Source organism: Panthera pardus, unplaced genomic scaffold (genome assembly GCF_024362965.1).
Source record: "Panthera pardus isolate Hobbes unplaced genomic scaffold, ASM2436296v1 HiC_scaffold_13, whole genome shotgun sequence".
NCBI classification, from domain to species: Eukaryota; Metazoa; Chordata; class Mammalia; order Carnivora; family Felidae; genus Panthera; species Panthera pardus.
In genome coordinates, this window is record NW_026526688.1 from 21911097 (window position 1) to 21925964 (window position 14868).

At 39.1% G+C, this 14868-nt stretch overlaps 1 long non-coding RNA gene across 1 annotated transcript in view; it reads left to right on the forward strand.

Annotated features, from left to right (window-relative positions):
- Positions 1-14308, forward strand: part of LOC109277211 (uncharacterized) — a 45866-nt gene extending 31558 nt beyond the window's left edge. The window contains exon 3 of the long non-coding RNA XR_008421562.1: positions 14227-14308. This is a non-coding gene — a long non-coding RNA (uncharacterized LOC109277211). The remainder of the gene's footprint in view (positions 1-14226) is intronic.
- Positions 14309-14868: the final 560 nt, after the last annotated feature.

Here is a 14868-nt window from a genome sequence, read left to right on the forward strand (position 1 = left end):
TTGTTGAATCTAATGGGAGTCCTCTGTGCTTCCTGGATTTTGGTGTCTGAGTCTTTCCCCAGGTTAGGAAAGTTTTCCGCTATCATTTGCTCACTGAACCCTTCTACCCATATTTCTCTCTCTTCCTCTTCTGGGACCCCTATGATTCTGATGTTGTTCCTTTTTAATGAGTCACTGGTTTCTCTAATTCTTAAATCATACTCTTTGCCTTCATCTCCCTCTTTTTTTCTGCTTCATTATTCTCCATAAGTTTGTCCTCCATATCGCTGATTCTCTGTTCTGCCTCATCCATCCTTACTGCTATGGCATCCATTCAGGATTGCAGCTCAGTTATAGCATTTTTTATTTCATCCTGACTAGCTTTTACCTCTTTTATCTCTGCAGAAAGGGATTCTAATCTATATTCGACTCCAGCTAGTATTATTATTATCGTGATTGTATTCTGGTTCAGACATCTTGCTTGTATCTGTGTTTGTTAAGTCTCTGGCTGTTGTTTCTTCTTGCTCTTTTTTGGGGGGTGAATTCCTTCATTTTGTCATTTTGAAGGGAGAAAAGGAATTAATGAGGTAGAAAAAATTAAAATTAAAAAAATAAAATTAAAAACATATTAAAATTAAAAAATTAAAAACAAACACACACACACACAAAATCAAATAAATGATGCTAGATCCTAGGTATGTTTTCATCTGGGCATTGAAAGTGGCTTGATAGATTATAGAAAATAAGGGGAAAAAAAGAAAAAAAAAAGGAAATCATTTGAAAATTTGAAAAAATGAATGCACTGAAGTAGACTAAAATGAAATGATGGAAGTAAAATAGAATTTGAAAAAATTTACACAAAAGTAAAAAAATATAGTAGAAAAAATAAAAGAAAAATATTTTTAGTAAAAATTGACAATAAAAATGAATATTTTCTCTTTCTGTTTCAAGAAAAAGAAAAGAAATGAAAAAGGGAAAATAATAGAAAGAAAGAAAGAAAGAAAGAAAGAAAGAAAGAAAGAAAGAAAAAGAAAGAAGGCAAGAAAGATAGATTTTGAATAGTTGGACCGGCTAACAGATTGAAATCTGACTGAAATTACTTCATTTTCCGCTAGAAGTAAAACTATGAAGCACTTTATAGTCCATAAACTAAGCAGGCGGTGAGACTTGTATTCTTGAAGAGCAAGGTTGGCCCAGTTGGGCGGGGCTTAGTGTTAATGGCTCGGTTCTCCATTAGATGGCGCTGCTAGCCTACTGGGGTGGATTGTTGTGGCATTTGTAGATGTGTATGCGCGTGCGCGGGAGTGGTGAAAATGGTGTTATCCAGCTACCTGTCTCTAGTATTGGAACTCTGTTCTCCCTGATCAGCAATCGCACACCCGTCCTTCATCTTTAGCTTCTGTCCACTCGCCGCTTCCACACTGTCTGTAACCAAGCCCCAGGTAAAACCTCCCTCCCAAGTTTTGTCTCAGATGCGGCTGCCTGCACTGGCCCCCCTCTTCTGAGGGACTGCGGCTTTGACCCACTCTGCCCCTCTGCAGACTGTCTCACCAAGCAATGGCTGGGTGCAAGCTGCACCCAGGAACATTTGCGGGACTGTGCTGCTGCTGGTGCCCCAAAACTGCAACCAGGTGCCAGCCCGTCCCAGAAAAAGTTTACAAGACAGTGTAGCAGCAGTGCCATAGGGATTATGGAAAATCACAACACACACTTCACTCCCAATGACCTTGTTCCAGCACCAGCGAATGTGGCCATTTTCTGGGGGCTGCTGGGACCAGGTGGCCTCAAGAGTCTCTACCAAATGTCCTTTCAGCAGTGGAACCGCTTTTTCCTGTGTGGCCTGAGAACCTTCCAGACCCCACTGTGCTCCTGGGGATTAGCCCTTCCCACCAGAGCACTGCCAGGTATCGAGCTACAGAGTTGCAGACTCTGTGCTCCCCCTGTTCACAGTCTTAATGGAATTTAAACTCTCTCCTTTCTCCCTTTTTAGTTAAGTCCCTGTGGCTGTTTCCAATTTTCCACTTTCTCTCCAGTTGCTTTTGGAGAGAGGTGCTTTTCCCATATTCCCTCCCACCTTGCCCCGTCTCCATCCTCTCTCTGCACGCAAAAGTGGCTCCCTGCCCTCCGCGACTTCTGTCTCCCCAAGTTCACCTCTCCATGCCACATACCTGCTGAATTCTGTGGTTCAAGTTGTGCAGATTGTTGTGTTAATCCTCAGATCAATTTTCTAGGTGTGCAGGGTGGTTTAGTGTTGGTCTGGCTGTATTTCGTGGGCACGAGACACAAAAAACCTCCATGCTGTTCTGCCATCTTGGCTGCTCTTCCCAGGATAGAAAATTCTTGAATAATAATCTTCTCTCCTGCAGTGGCTATAGACCTTGTACATTGTTTTTAAGATATTTAAGGTAGAAAAATAGAAATTTGTGGCTGACCTGGTTTTTATTTTTGTATGTCCAGCTGAATACTTATGGAGTTCTTATTTTATTCTGGTAATTGAAATATTTTTCTAGGGTACACCTGTATGTAGAGCACACTTCTTAAAGGCAGTCACTTTTGACTAACTAGAAACATTACTGTTTTTACTTTTAAGCAGGAAAAATTTCAGTTGTGAGTCTGGTTATTGTTTTCATCTTAATTTGTTTGGTTTTCTCACTTGTATTCTGATTGGGTCTCCATTCCTTATTCTTCACTTCTGTTACTATTTTCCTCATTATTTCCAGTTAGTCAGTTTGCCCCTCTTCCTTTCTTTCTTTCTATTTCTATTCCTCCTTTCCTTCTCCCTTCCTCCCTGCTTCCTCCCTCCCTCCCTCCCTCCCTCCCTCTCTCCTTCCTTCCTTCCTTCCTTCCTTCCTTCCTTCCTTCCTTCTTTTCTCCCTCCCTCCCTCCCCTCCCTTCCCATTCCCCTTCCCTCCCACCTCCCTCCCTCCTTTCTCTTTCTTCCTTCCTTCCTTCCCTCTTTCTTTACATTATTTATTTTTTTTTGCATTCTAAGAGTTTTTCAAGATTGTCTTATACTTCATTGGTTTGGTTTCTCATGTCACCAAGTTCTTCCATTCACTGCTTCCTCTGTACATGTTAATTCTACTGTATTTTATACTTTCTAAAAATCCTCCCTTATTTCACCTTTGTCTTTTAAAATTTCATCACGATTTATTTTCACCCTGTTCTTATTTGGCTTCAAAACGTTATTTTTTCCAAAATCCTCCTAAGAAAAATCTGTTTTTTCTTTTTTCCATTTTAAGCTATTTTTAGAGACTGTTTCTCTGAATCTTGAGTATGACACTTTTTCTTAGGAATATTTGTCCTCACAGTCTCAATGCTAATGTTTCTGCATCAATTTATTTTAAAACTTTTGCCGATAGATAGGGTAAGTGAATTTCCCTTCAAGTCTACTTATGCCTTCTTTACAACTACAGCTTTATGATATGTTCCCATGAATGATTCCCAACCTAATCCTCCAGTGTTGACTGGTTTCTATTTTGTTCAGTTTTGTTGGATTGAGAAGGAATCTTCTCTTTCTCACACCTTCAACATTGTGTTTGAAAAACTGCTCTTGTAAGTATGCACTTGACCATGACCAAGCTTTTTCTAGCCTTTTCCTCCTCCTGGAGATTTAATTGTGGATCTATTCCTGTGAGGATGCATGGTGCCTTCCCCACCCAACACCCTTGCTCTGATTTAGCTACCCAGCAGCCTTGTTGATACAGAGATTTGGTATTGTTTGATTCGCTGGGTATTTGGTTGTGGTGGGAGACTATTGGCTCTTTCCCAATTCCTGAGTTTCTGTCTTTCTCATGGTATAATGTGTACAGCTTTTGGTTGGAACTTTTGTCCAGTTTCATCAGTCTGAAATTAGTGGAAATCTTCTAGCTTCTTGTAATAACTTGACTTTCATTTCTTGTTTTCATTGTTGTTCCCAAGTTGTGTTTTCTCTGTTTCTTCAGGGGTGCTTTATTAAGAAGTAGGAAAGGCTGTATGACAGGCTGCTGCTCTAAAACTATTTTCAAAAAGAAGCATTTATAATTTATTATTTTATAATCAGAAAACTTTATTTAAATTACTTGTTATCTAATATTATATTTATGTCAAACATAATCTATAAGCATTGTCTATGAAGCATGGACACAGAAAGTATGCGTGAACAGAAAAGTCTCATAAGGTACTTACTATGTTGGTTTAAAAACAGTGTAACCTATGGGGAGCCTGGGTTGCTTAGTTGGTGAAGTGTCCAACTTTGGCTCAGGTCATGATCTCACCATTCATGAGTTCAAGCCCCACGTCAGGCTCTGTGCTGACAGCTCAGAGTTGGAGGCTGCTTCGGATTCTGTGTCTCCCTCTCTCTCTGCCCCTCCCCTGCTCATGCTCATGCTCATGCTCTGTCTCTCAAAAATAAAAATAAACATTGAAAAAAAACCAATGTAAATTAATATATGATGAACTGTATAGAATGATAAAATGAATAAAATGAGAAATATCTCAGAGCTGGCAGAATTTCAGACACAAATGCTCCAAAAAGGAATTAAAATATGTGAGATATTCGTATGCATTTCTTTATGATTAAGAGTTGGAAATAGATTACCGCAAAATGTGAAAAATCACACAGCACATTGTGCCTGATGCATAGGAGTAATCTGTAAATGTTTTCTTGCCCTGGTTTTCCCTCTTCCCATTGTCCTCTCTCCCTTTCTTTATCCCTGCTTTCTATTTCATTTTGGACTGAGATCGAAGACACAGGCATAGAACCGAACAGTGTATAACATATAATGGTGTCTTTATTAATGGCAGACAGCCATGGTATCAGTCCACTTAAATGTTGAGTATCACAGATGAATTGTGCTTAATTAGTGTATATACATACACATGCATATATATGTACACATACACACAAACCTACATATATATACACACATATATACACATACCTACATATATACATACAGATATAGAGAAGTACATATATCATATATATATGTTGGACACAATGTCAGTGATTACAAAAGAGGAGAAGAATATAAATTGTATACCATGCTTCGTTATTAATACAAGAGTGATAGACTAGAGAAGTATCTTGCTGCTCCTTTTCCATGTTTATAATTTTTCTCTGTACCTTAACTTTAAAATAAATTCATTAAATCTAGTTTCGATATTTGAAAAAAATACTTAGAAAGTAGATACTTAAAGCTCTGTAGTTTGACTGCTGCTCTTTATACACCCTGGGTGGCAAACTTTAAACACCTCAGGTGACTTGAAGAATGATCAGTGGACCATTAAGCAGCTATATCATGCCATAAAGCTATATTCCTGGCAGCAGGCGACCCATGTCATCAAGTTCTTCCTTGCCCGTCTTCTAAAATAACAGTCCGACAGCTTTATGTCCCCATGTGTAGACTGGTAATGCGATCCCAGGCAGGGTGCAGGGTGCAGGGATCATGTTCAGCTCAGATATGTTGACCTGTAGTCAAACAATGGATAATATGTCATTTGCAGGACTCTCTTCCAATACAAGAACTTTGTTCTAAACTGTAACACACTCTGGAATATGTCACTTTTGTATAAGTGCTCAGCTGAAATCAGAATTTTGAGGAAAAGATACGGGTAAATGTATTTTTGAGCACTTTCTGTTTTTCTTTTCTTAATGTGTGTACCCCAATCAACTGCCAGTCAAATTCATGGAATTCACCTCATGCGTATCTTTGTGAATGCTTTATGATCATGAGAGTCCATTGAAAAAGGTGGCAAACAAAGCAAAGGAGATGACAACCAATGACAGGGTGGTAGGTGAATGCAGGGGTACACAATTCGTTGCTTTGAAAGACGGGTAGGATACAAAGAGGTCAAATGGAAATGTTAGGTTATGCTGGGCAGAAGAGCTTAGGCTTGGTGTGGAAGGCAAGATTCTTGAGAAGAGTAGAAGCCTGACAAAAAGCAGTATCTTAGGTTAATAGCAGTGGGCCACCAGAGAGTCTAAAGCAGATGTTTAGAGACGAGAGAACATAACAGTATTTTTTTTAATACTTTTTAAAATATTTCTTTCTTTATTTATTTTTGAGAGAGAGAGAGACAGCGTGAACAGGGAGGGGACAGAGAGAGGGAGACACAGAATCCGAAGCAGGCTCCAGGCTCTGAGCTGTCAGCACAGAGCCTGATGCGGGCCTCGAACCCACAAACCACGAGATCATGACCTGAGCCAAAGTCGGCCCCTTAACTGACTGAGTCACCAAAGTAACCCCGTAACGGTATTTATGTACAGGCAATGACACGAGACCCATAGAGGGCAAAAGGAAGGTGTTGCCTAGAAAGACAGAAAAAGGCAAATTTGAGAAGAATTGTGTCAAGAATCATTAGAATATGGATTTGGCATGTAATTGCTCAGTGCATAGATGGTAGGAGAAATCAACAGATTAGATGTACCAGAATGCACATCCCTAAATATTTCTCCTTAAGTCATACTTTGATATAATAGGAAATATTCTCAACTCAGATATTTTCAAATCTAAGGCACTCACATCTAGAAAGTTACTGAAAATAGGTTAACAATTGAGGGGGAGAAGAGGCCAGTGAGGCTGGACATGTTGAAAAGAGATACTGACTGGAGAGCGGAGGTAGATCTCCCCTCCGTTAAACAGCCTTGAGATATGTAAATAAAGTGCCAAGGACACCGAGGCTTTGACAACCTATGCATGCACCCATGGGTGTGAGGAGAATACCACCTGCAGTTTCCACTCGGTTCTTACCTGGCTTTGAGTTTTCATGGCTCCAGAAACGCCACGCCGAGGCCTAACTATCATTGCACACACTTCTTGTTTCCTGTCCCCGGCACCTTTCTAAGACTTTTGTATGTTTTCATTTGGTCACCACAATACTGTCAGCACAGTACTCTTCTTTCCCCCCATTTTGCAGGTGAGGAAACTGAGACCCAGTGAAGTTCAGTAATATGATTTGTGTCATGAGATGAATCTTAGTAACCTGATGAATGTTAGACTAGAATTCAAATTGTGGCAACCTGACTTCCAGGTCTCTAGACTGTTAACCACTGTGTTAAACTGCCTGTCTAAAATGCATGGAGAGGTCTTTAAATGAGAAAGTTGAGTAAGAAGAGCTTTGTCTACAACTTGTATCAAAGAAATACCGAATTGTTGTCTCCCCTCCATTAAAATCAGAATATGAGCGTGAAATACAATTGTTTGAATTGACACTTGTGTTGGATAATATTGGCATTTGCTCTTATGTTTGTTCCTCCGGTCTGTTTAACTTACTTCCTCTGGCTCACCTGCTTCTATCTGCAGGCCGTGGGCTCTCCATACCCTGGGACTGACTGCTGTGTTGGAAAGAAGCAGATGTACAAATCATCCTGGTTGAGGCAGAAGGCATCGTTAGCATGCTGTGACTAGAGTTCTTGCAGCCTCTAGACCCCCTTCCTGACTTTCTGATATTCCTGCTTCTGTGTAGACTAAATTCCTGATACTCTAAGTGTGGTATATGGACTATCCACATTGGCATTCTCTGGGAACTTGCTAGAAATGCAGAATTTCAGATTCTGCCCCAGTATTATTGAATCGGAATCTGTGTTTTAATAAGATTCCCAGATAATATGTATGCACATTCAAATTTGAGAAGCACTGATCTAAATGGTTTTTACCTCTCATTGCTGACGTCTCTGTGTGGTATCTAATTTCACACATAATTTCTGATCTATTGTGTAAATTTTGTTTCTGGCACTTGGAATCCACTGGTTTATAATTATCTACCTAGTCTCTCAAATACATCCCTGTCCAGACTTCTACAGTCTGTGTGTTTCTCAAATTTTCCATTCCTGGTTTCTTATTGCCTCTTCCATAATCTATCCCTATTCGTACCCTTAGAAGTAAAGTAATGATAATAGTTATACTACCTGGGGCGCCTGGGTGACTCAATCAGTTAAGCGTCCTGCTCTTGACTTCGACTTAGGTCATGATCTCATGATTTATCAGTTCAAGTCCCACATGAAGCCTGGACAGATGACATCATGGAGCCTGCTTGATTCTGTCTCCTGCTCTTTCTCTGCCCCTCCCCTGCTCATGCTCTCTCTCTCAAAATAAATAAATAAACTTAAAAAAATTATATTACTTAGCTATTTCCCTATCAACAAAAGAGCAAAATGAAAATACGTATATAACTAAAGGAGTAATTAACCCATGTACAATTTAATATCAATGATTTGGATCTGATACTTGGCTGTTTTATATTTATTATGGTGACAGAGGAGGTCAACAGAACCCTCTGCTCCCGTTCTTGCCCGATCTGCAGTGTGTGGTGTTATACATGAAGAGGAACTTGATAGCAGTTCTTATTTTCCCATTATGTTAAAGAAAAGACAAATTACCATTCATCACTGCTCTGTGAGTAATGATTAATGAATGTCTTTGTTGCCTTTCTACACAGAGGTGTAGAAGAGGTCAATTGGCTGTTTGCCTCTGTTGTTACTTCTAGGATTCCTATGTTGTGTGAGCTGTTTACTCAATTTAAGTATTAGTCATCCATGGGGATTTCCTGTGTAATAACTTTTGAAAGTATAATGTCAAAGAAGAGCATAGAAGAATATTTACAGATAGCCACCCACACCCTTTTCCCTGCAGAGTGTGCTTTGCAAACACTGCCGTGAGCTCTCTTTGAAGATCCAGCAACAGGTAGGGACCAGAAAGAAAACTTTTTTTCTGGGTAGAGTTACAACAACGTTTTACCCACTCTTACCTACGGCAAACTGAGCAAGGTCAGGTATAGAGAAACGTGCATGGTAATTTTAAAATCCTACATTAACCATTGGAAAGCTAAATGATAGAATCGTGACGGATAAGGAATCATTCATTTATGCCTTCATTATGACCTTTGTGTCATAATGTTGTTGGTGTGTTCCCTTCATTATTTTTCACAGGCATACGCTGGCCAAAGGACATCCTCTTGTGTCATTATTCTTACCCATGCTGCAAAGCTGAGGCATTTGGAGAGACTCTGCTCTCCCAGTGAGAGTCGGCAGCTGGGGAACAGTTGCACACAAAATAAAACTTCCAGGAATCTTTCAGGACACTTTGAAACATTTTGGAAGTGGCCTTTGTCCAAAGGCAAGTAATTACACCAGAGACACAGGCTCACTTTTCTAAGTGATTAAATTCAAGCTCTCTCTCTCTCTCTCTTTTTAAATGATATTCTTGAACTGGAAGACTGTGTCATCATAAAGGAACAAAGAGCTCTAGGATGTATATTCACGATTTCCTGACAGTTGTCTTCACATCTCTCATGATTCATAGAGCAAAGTTACTGTGTGGCAATAACATATGGAATTTTGCAAACTGATTGGCTCTTCACTGAGACAGAGACATAGCTAGATTGTGCTCTGTGGATCTGCCGCAGAGGCAAAAATCAATTTTAAGCCTTTTCTGGGGGATCACGTGAGGCTAGAGTAATTTTAAAAAGTGTAGTTAAAGAGATTTCATACTTTACAACCTCAGAATATTGAAATATTCCGGGGAAAGGGTCGTTTCGAACAGTGAATAATTTTAAAAATCTCATAAAAAGCATGTTTAGAAAGAAAGCACTGTCAAGGTGTTTCATTGGGTAGTAACGTGTATGGAGCAGGTATGGCATGATATGCTGCTTTCCTTGGCATAATTCCTTTCTCTTCCGGTTCAGGTCTTGCTTGATATATGCTGAGATCGTTTAAACACATAATGTTTGTATTGTTATATACCGACCTATGTAAATTCAACTCCTTTTTCGAGGAATAGCCCTGTGTATTGTATTTCTCTGTGCTTATGCCCTTTTATGAGAGCAATCCTGTCTGAGTCGGTCCCTGAGTAAGCCTGAGATTGTCCATTTTTTGAGCTGGAAGTCACCACAAGGCCAACCTAATCTGAAGCACTCATTTTAGAGTTGGAAGAGCAGAAGCCCCAACATAATACATAATCCATGGCCCAGCTGGCACCAAGGTTTTTGTCTGCATCACTGTTAATGCTCTTTATACCTTTTAATGCTATGTTACTTAGTCTTCCGATAAATACTACTTTGCATTTGTCAATTTTAAGATATGCTTTTATCTTCTTTTCCGAACTAGAAGTTTCTTAAAGGTGTGAGTATGGTCTCCCTTGATTGTATGCACAAATATTGGGACACTGGTTACCATATAGTACAATTAATAATATCTTCAATAAGAGAAGTCTGGTATATTAGTTAGCAATTGCTACAGTAATGCTGTGTAACAAACTCTTCCAAAACTCAGTGGCTTATAAGACCATCATACATGGGCTACCTATATTTGGGTTGGATGCAAATGGGCTGGTTTAGATTTTGCTTGGCTGGTTCTGCAGCAAGCTGTGGGTCAAGTTGGGCATGGTGTCTCCCTGTGGGTATGGTTCAGGTCTACTCCAGGTGTATTAATTGTATGGTCCAAGCTGAATAGGAACTACCCAAGCTCATCTTGTGTGATGGCTGAGATGCAAGAGGGCAAGTTCAATGGCCCTTATACCTTTCCAACCTCATTTTGCATCCCTTTTGCTAAGGTCCCACTGGACAAAGCAAGCCATATCTCTGTGGCCAAAGTAAAAAGGGTGAGAAGTTCTTTTGATCCACCATGAGGCTAAAATGAGTCCCATGAATCAAGGGAAAAAAGGAATAACTGAATAATAGTCTACCACGATAATGATCCTGTATTCTGAAGCCATTCTTGCCATTGCTAAGACTCTCTACACTCTTGATAGATTCTTAAGAAAGAAAAGCAAGGTTGACACATGACACTATTGTGGTTGTTAACATTTTTCCTTGGGTGAGTGTAAAGCACCCCTGTTGCCTAGACTTTGCTGCCCCCAATATCTGGACCATTCTTCTTTCCTTATTCATGTCGGCTTTCTGAAGCCTTCAAGTCAAAAGTCTTTTGGTCACAAGTAATGAAAATCAAACCAGAACTAACATAGCAACAAAAAGGGATGTATTAGTAGAGCGGCTGTATTAGTTTGCTAAGGCTGCCGTTAGAAAGTATCAACGACATAAATTCATTGTCTACAAGTCTGAGGTGTTGTCAAGGTTAGTTCCTTTTGAGGGATACGAGGAAGAAATTGTTCTACGTCTCTCTTCTTCTTTTATAGATGGGATCTTACTGTTGACATGGTGCTCTCCCTGTATGCCTGGCTGTCTCCAAATTTCACCTTTTTATAAGAACACTGGTCATATTGGTTTAGGGGCTAATGACCTCCCCTTAACTTTAATTCGAAGCACTAAACCCTGTGAAGACTGTATCTCCAAATAAGGTCACATTCTGAGATACTGGGTTAGAATTTTAACATATGAATTTGTTGGGGGGTGGGGTGAGGCAGGACAAGGTTCAACCTATTACAGTGTTTGTATGTAGGATTGCTTGGGATGGTTCCATTTGATACTGGTTTCCTTGAAGTAATTACTAATTACAAATCCCTCTTTCATTGTCAATAATGTACCAGTTTGAGTAATAAATTATATGACTCTTTAGTTAAGAGAATACAGGGGTAACTCATTAATTGCAGAGGGAGATTTTGACTGAAATTTGGAAACAATCTGGTAATATAATATTTATTCTCTGCTCTATAGTCATATTAATTATTATATAAAATTGCTGTTTTTAACCAGACTGCACACTTTTGTGAGAATCTGTGATTTTTATCCAAAGCAATAGATTCTTAAATTTTAAAAATGTGTATGTCATATCTATATAATACACATGCATAATATGTAGGGTGCATGTTACATATGTTATATATAATGTGTATATTATATATATAATATATAATAAACACATTCACATGCATACATCCATGAGTTTACATATGTTTCCCTTTTCCCTTTCGGGACTTAAGCTATTTTGTGTTCATCAATTCCTGTAACATTTCTCTAAGCAGTCACAGAAGGGAAACTGGAAAGCACTATTATACTTTTATAGAAGATGGAGAACGAGACAACATGGCAGCGTTCTTCCCATGATAGAGGCAGAACACGCAAATGCCTTCTGTTTTAACCAAATGTTCTTAGTTTTACAGCTTTTTGGGCACAGCTAAGTCAGCTCTTTGAGCAAACTGAGATCTTCTTTGTCTTCCTCTTGTCCAAAGGAAATTATGGGAGTTTCAACAAACAAAGAAATAAAAGCAGATAAGGGGATTTTGGTTAATTTAAAAAACAAATGAAGAAGAGATAAGAGGCTTTTAGGACTGTCCCTGTCAGGTGAGGGGAGTGAAAGGGAGGGAACCTGGTCTTAATGCACAGAGGAAATGCCTCCCTGAAAACAAGTTGTGGTGAAGCGAAAATGTAGACGGTCTCAGGAAGGAGTTGGCAAAGAAAGGCTTTAAGGTCAGGCTCTTTGCCGGCTCCTGTTCTGAGAGGCCAGAAATAAGGAGTTTGCATGAGCAGGAGAGTGAGGGGATCCGAGGCAAAATCCAAGACTCCCTGCTCCTGTCTCAGCCCTGGGCATCATATCAAGACTCCATCATAAAGACACATTTTTCACATTTCAACATAATGACTTCTTTTCTAACAAATTGGTAAGTACTTTTGAAAGCCGAGGATTTGCATTGAAGTGTGTGACTGTAACACCTCAAGTTAAATCCAGTTGTAATGAAGACCACTACCATAAAAATATATTGGTCTGAAAGAATTCTCCAGAACTCGGCCAGATCCCATTCCCCCTCCCCCAGCTCTCCCAGTGTCTACCCACATCTCTTTAGCTATGAAATATCTGTATTTATCGTCTATCTATCTGTCTATCTAATCTGTCTCTGTGTCTGTATCTATAGACCTACAGGTGCCAAACCTACCTCTTGAACATGCATCCTTGTTTCGAGTCTCATGTTTTCGTTTCCAAATGTCTCTGGGTCAGTTTCATACATTGTTCTCACTTCACATGCAGTTTGGTTAGAAATGATCATCATTCTTTTCCTCATACCGGCCTCTTGTTTGAAATTCCAAATTCTCTCAATATTACTACCATTTTCCTGTATCTCAGCAGCATCCTTCCTACTTATCTTTTAATCGCCCCACTCGTGCTTGCTGATCAAATCTGTTGCTTTGTTTTGCTTTGTGACCCTGCTCAAGATCCTATCTCCCTTTCCTTCACTCTACTTCCAGCTTTGTTCAAACATGCGGTCACTGCTCCCCTGCACTATGGTGAGCACCTCCTTACTGGGCTCCCTGTCTAGGGATATTTTCCCTGGTCCAGTCTATTTCACGTCAGATTAATCTTTTAAAAATCTTTTTAAAATAAAAACCTTTCAAAAATATAAAATCTTTGCCACGTTTCCTCTGTGCAAACACCTTCAATATCTCTCTATTGCTAACAGAATAAAATCTAAGTTCTTGAACTGGCAACCAGAAACTTCCGTGGTTTTGGTTTCTTCTTTATCTCCTGTTCTTCTACTTCACATTTTTCAGATACAAGATATGAGTTGGTAATTATCTTTCCTTTAGCCCTTTACAAAAAGGAGATATTTAATAATGATTTGCTGAATAATGATTTGCATCTTATGAAAGCATTTTGCTGAAATAAAATTTCATGAACATAATTTGTATTTCTTGATTTTTAATTTTAAAATAATAAATCTATGCCAGAGATTAAATTTTCAGCAATATTTTCCACTTATTAAATGTGAAAATTTACAGATTGATTTGAGTAAAGAGTCTATATACTTCACTGGCTTACCATTCTTGTATGATTTTAAGTAGATGAAGTGATATTATGTGTTCTTTACTGCCTGGTCAAACACTGGCCTGCAAGATGACCCAGACCACATCCTCAGATGTCCCCTCTGAAGATGTGATAATGTAAGCCCTTCTCTAATAATTCTTAATTGAAATGAAAGCTTTCTGGAATAGATGTGTCCTGAGCCACATCTGTGTCAGAGTTTCATTTCATTTCATTTCATTTCATTTCATTTCATTTCATTTCATTTCATTTCATTTCATGTTATTTTATTTTTAAATGTTTATTTTTGAGAGAGAGCAGGCGGGGCAGAGGCAGAGAGAAAGGGAGACAGAGGATCTGAAGCAGGCTCTGCGCTGACAACAGAGAGAGCCGGATGCGGGGCTCGAACCCAGGAACTGTGAGATCATGACCTGAGCCGAAGTCTGACACTTAACTGACAGAGCCACCAAGGTGCCCCAGAGGTGTACCTTCATTTACAAGGTACATCCACTGTACTCCACAGATTGTGTAATTTTATCTCTATTATTCTGCAACCCACATTCTCTCTGTTGCAGGAGAGAATCACCATCCTCACTTGTGCAAGGAAGTAAGGAAAGTAAGGCCTTGCTGAGATTGATGAGCATGGAAATAAAAAAGGCGAGTCAGATATGAGAATTAATTTATAAGAAAAAATGACAAAATTTATTACAGACTGACTATAGAGGATGAAATACCATGTTGTTTATGAGAATTATAGTACCACTGACCTGGAAATAGGAAGTTAGGTGTTAGAGTTTGACTTCAAAAGAAAGATGATGAACTTAGATTTATTTAGATTTACATTTAGTTGAAATGTGTGATCACAGAATGCCCAAGCAGAGGGAGAGAATTGAAGATTTGAGTGGTGAGGACTGTAACTGTCAATTAAAGGCGATAAGATTAGAGGCAATAGTTAAAATCATGAGAGTATATAAGATCATTTAAGAAGAGACTATAAAGTAAAGAAAACAGAGAGCTGAGAACCAGTCAAAACAATTCTTCGTCCTCAATCTAGGTTCAGTATCTGTTCAAATATATTCCCTTATTATAACTTCATCTCTTTCTCGTTGCTATTTTAACTACCTGTCTTGCCCTCCTTTTTCAGTTCTTGCTAAAAATCCCAGTGAAGAGAATCATGGCTCTTATTCTGACTGCCAGAATCTGCATCTCCTTTATTT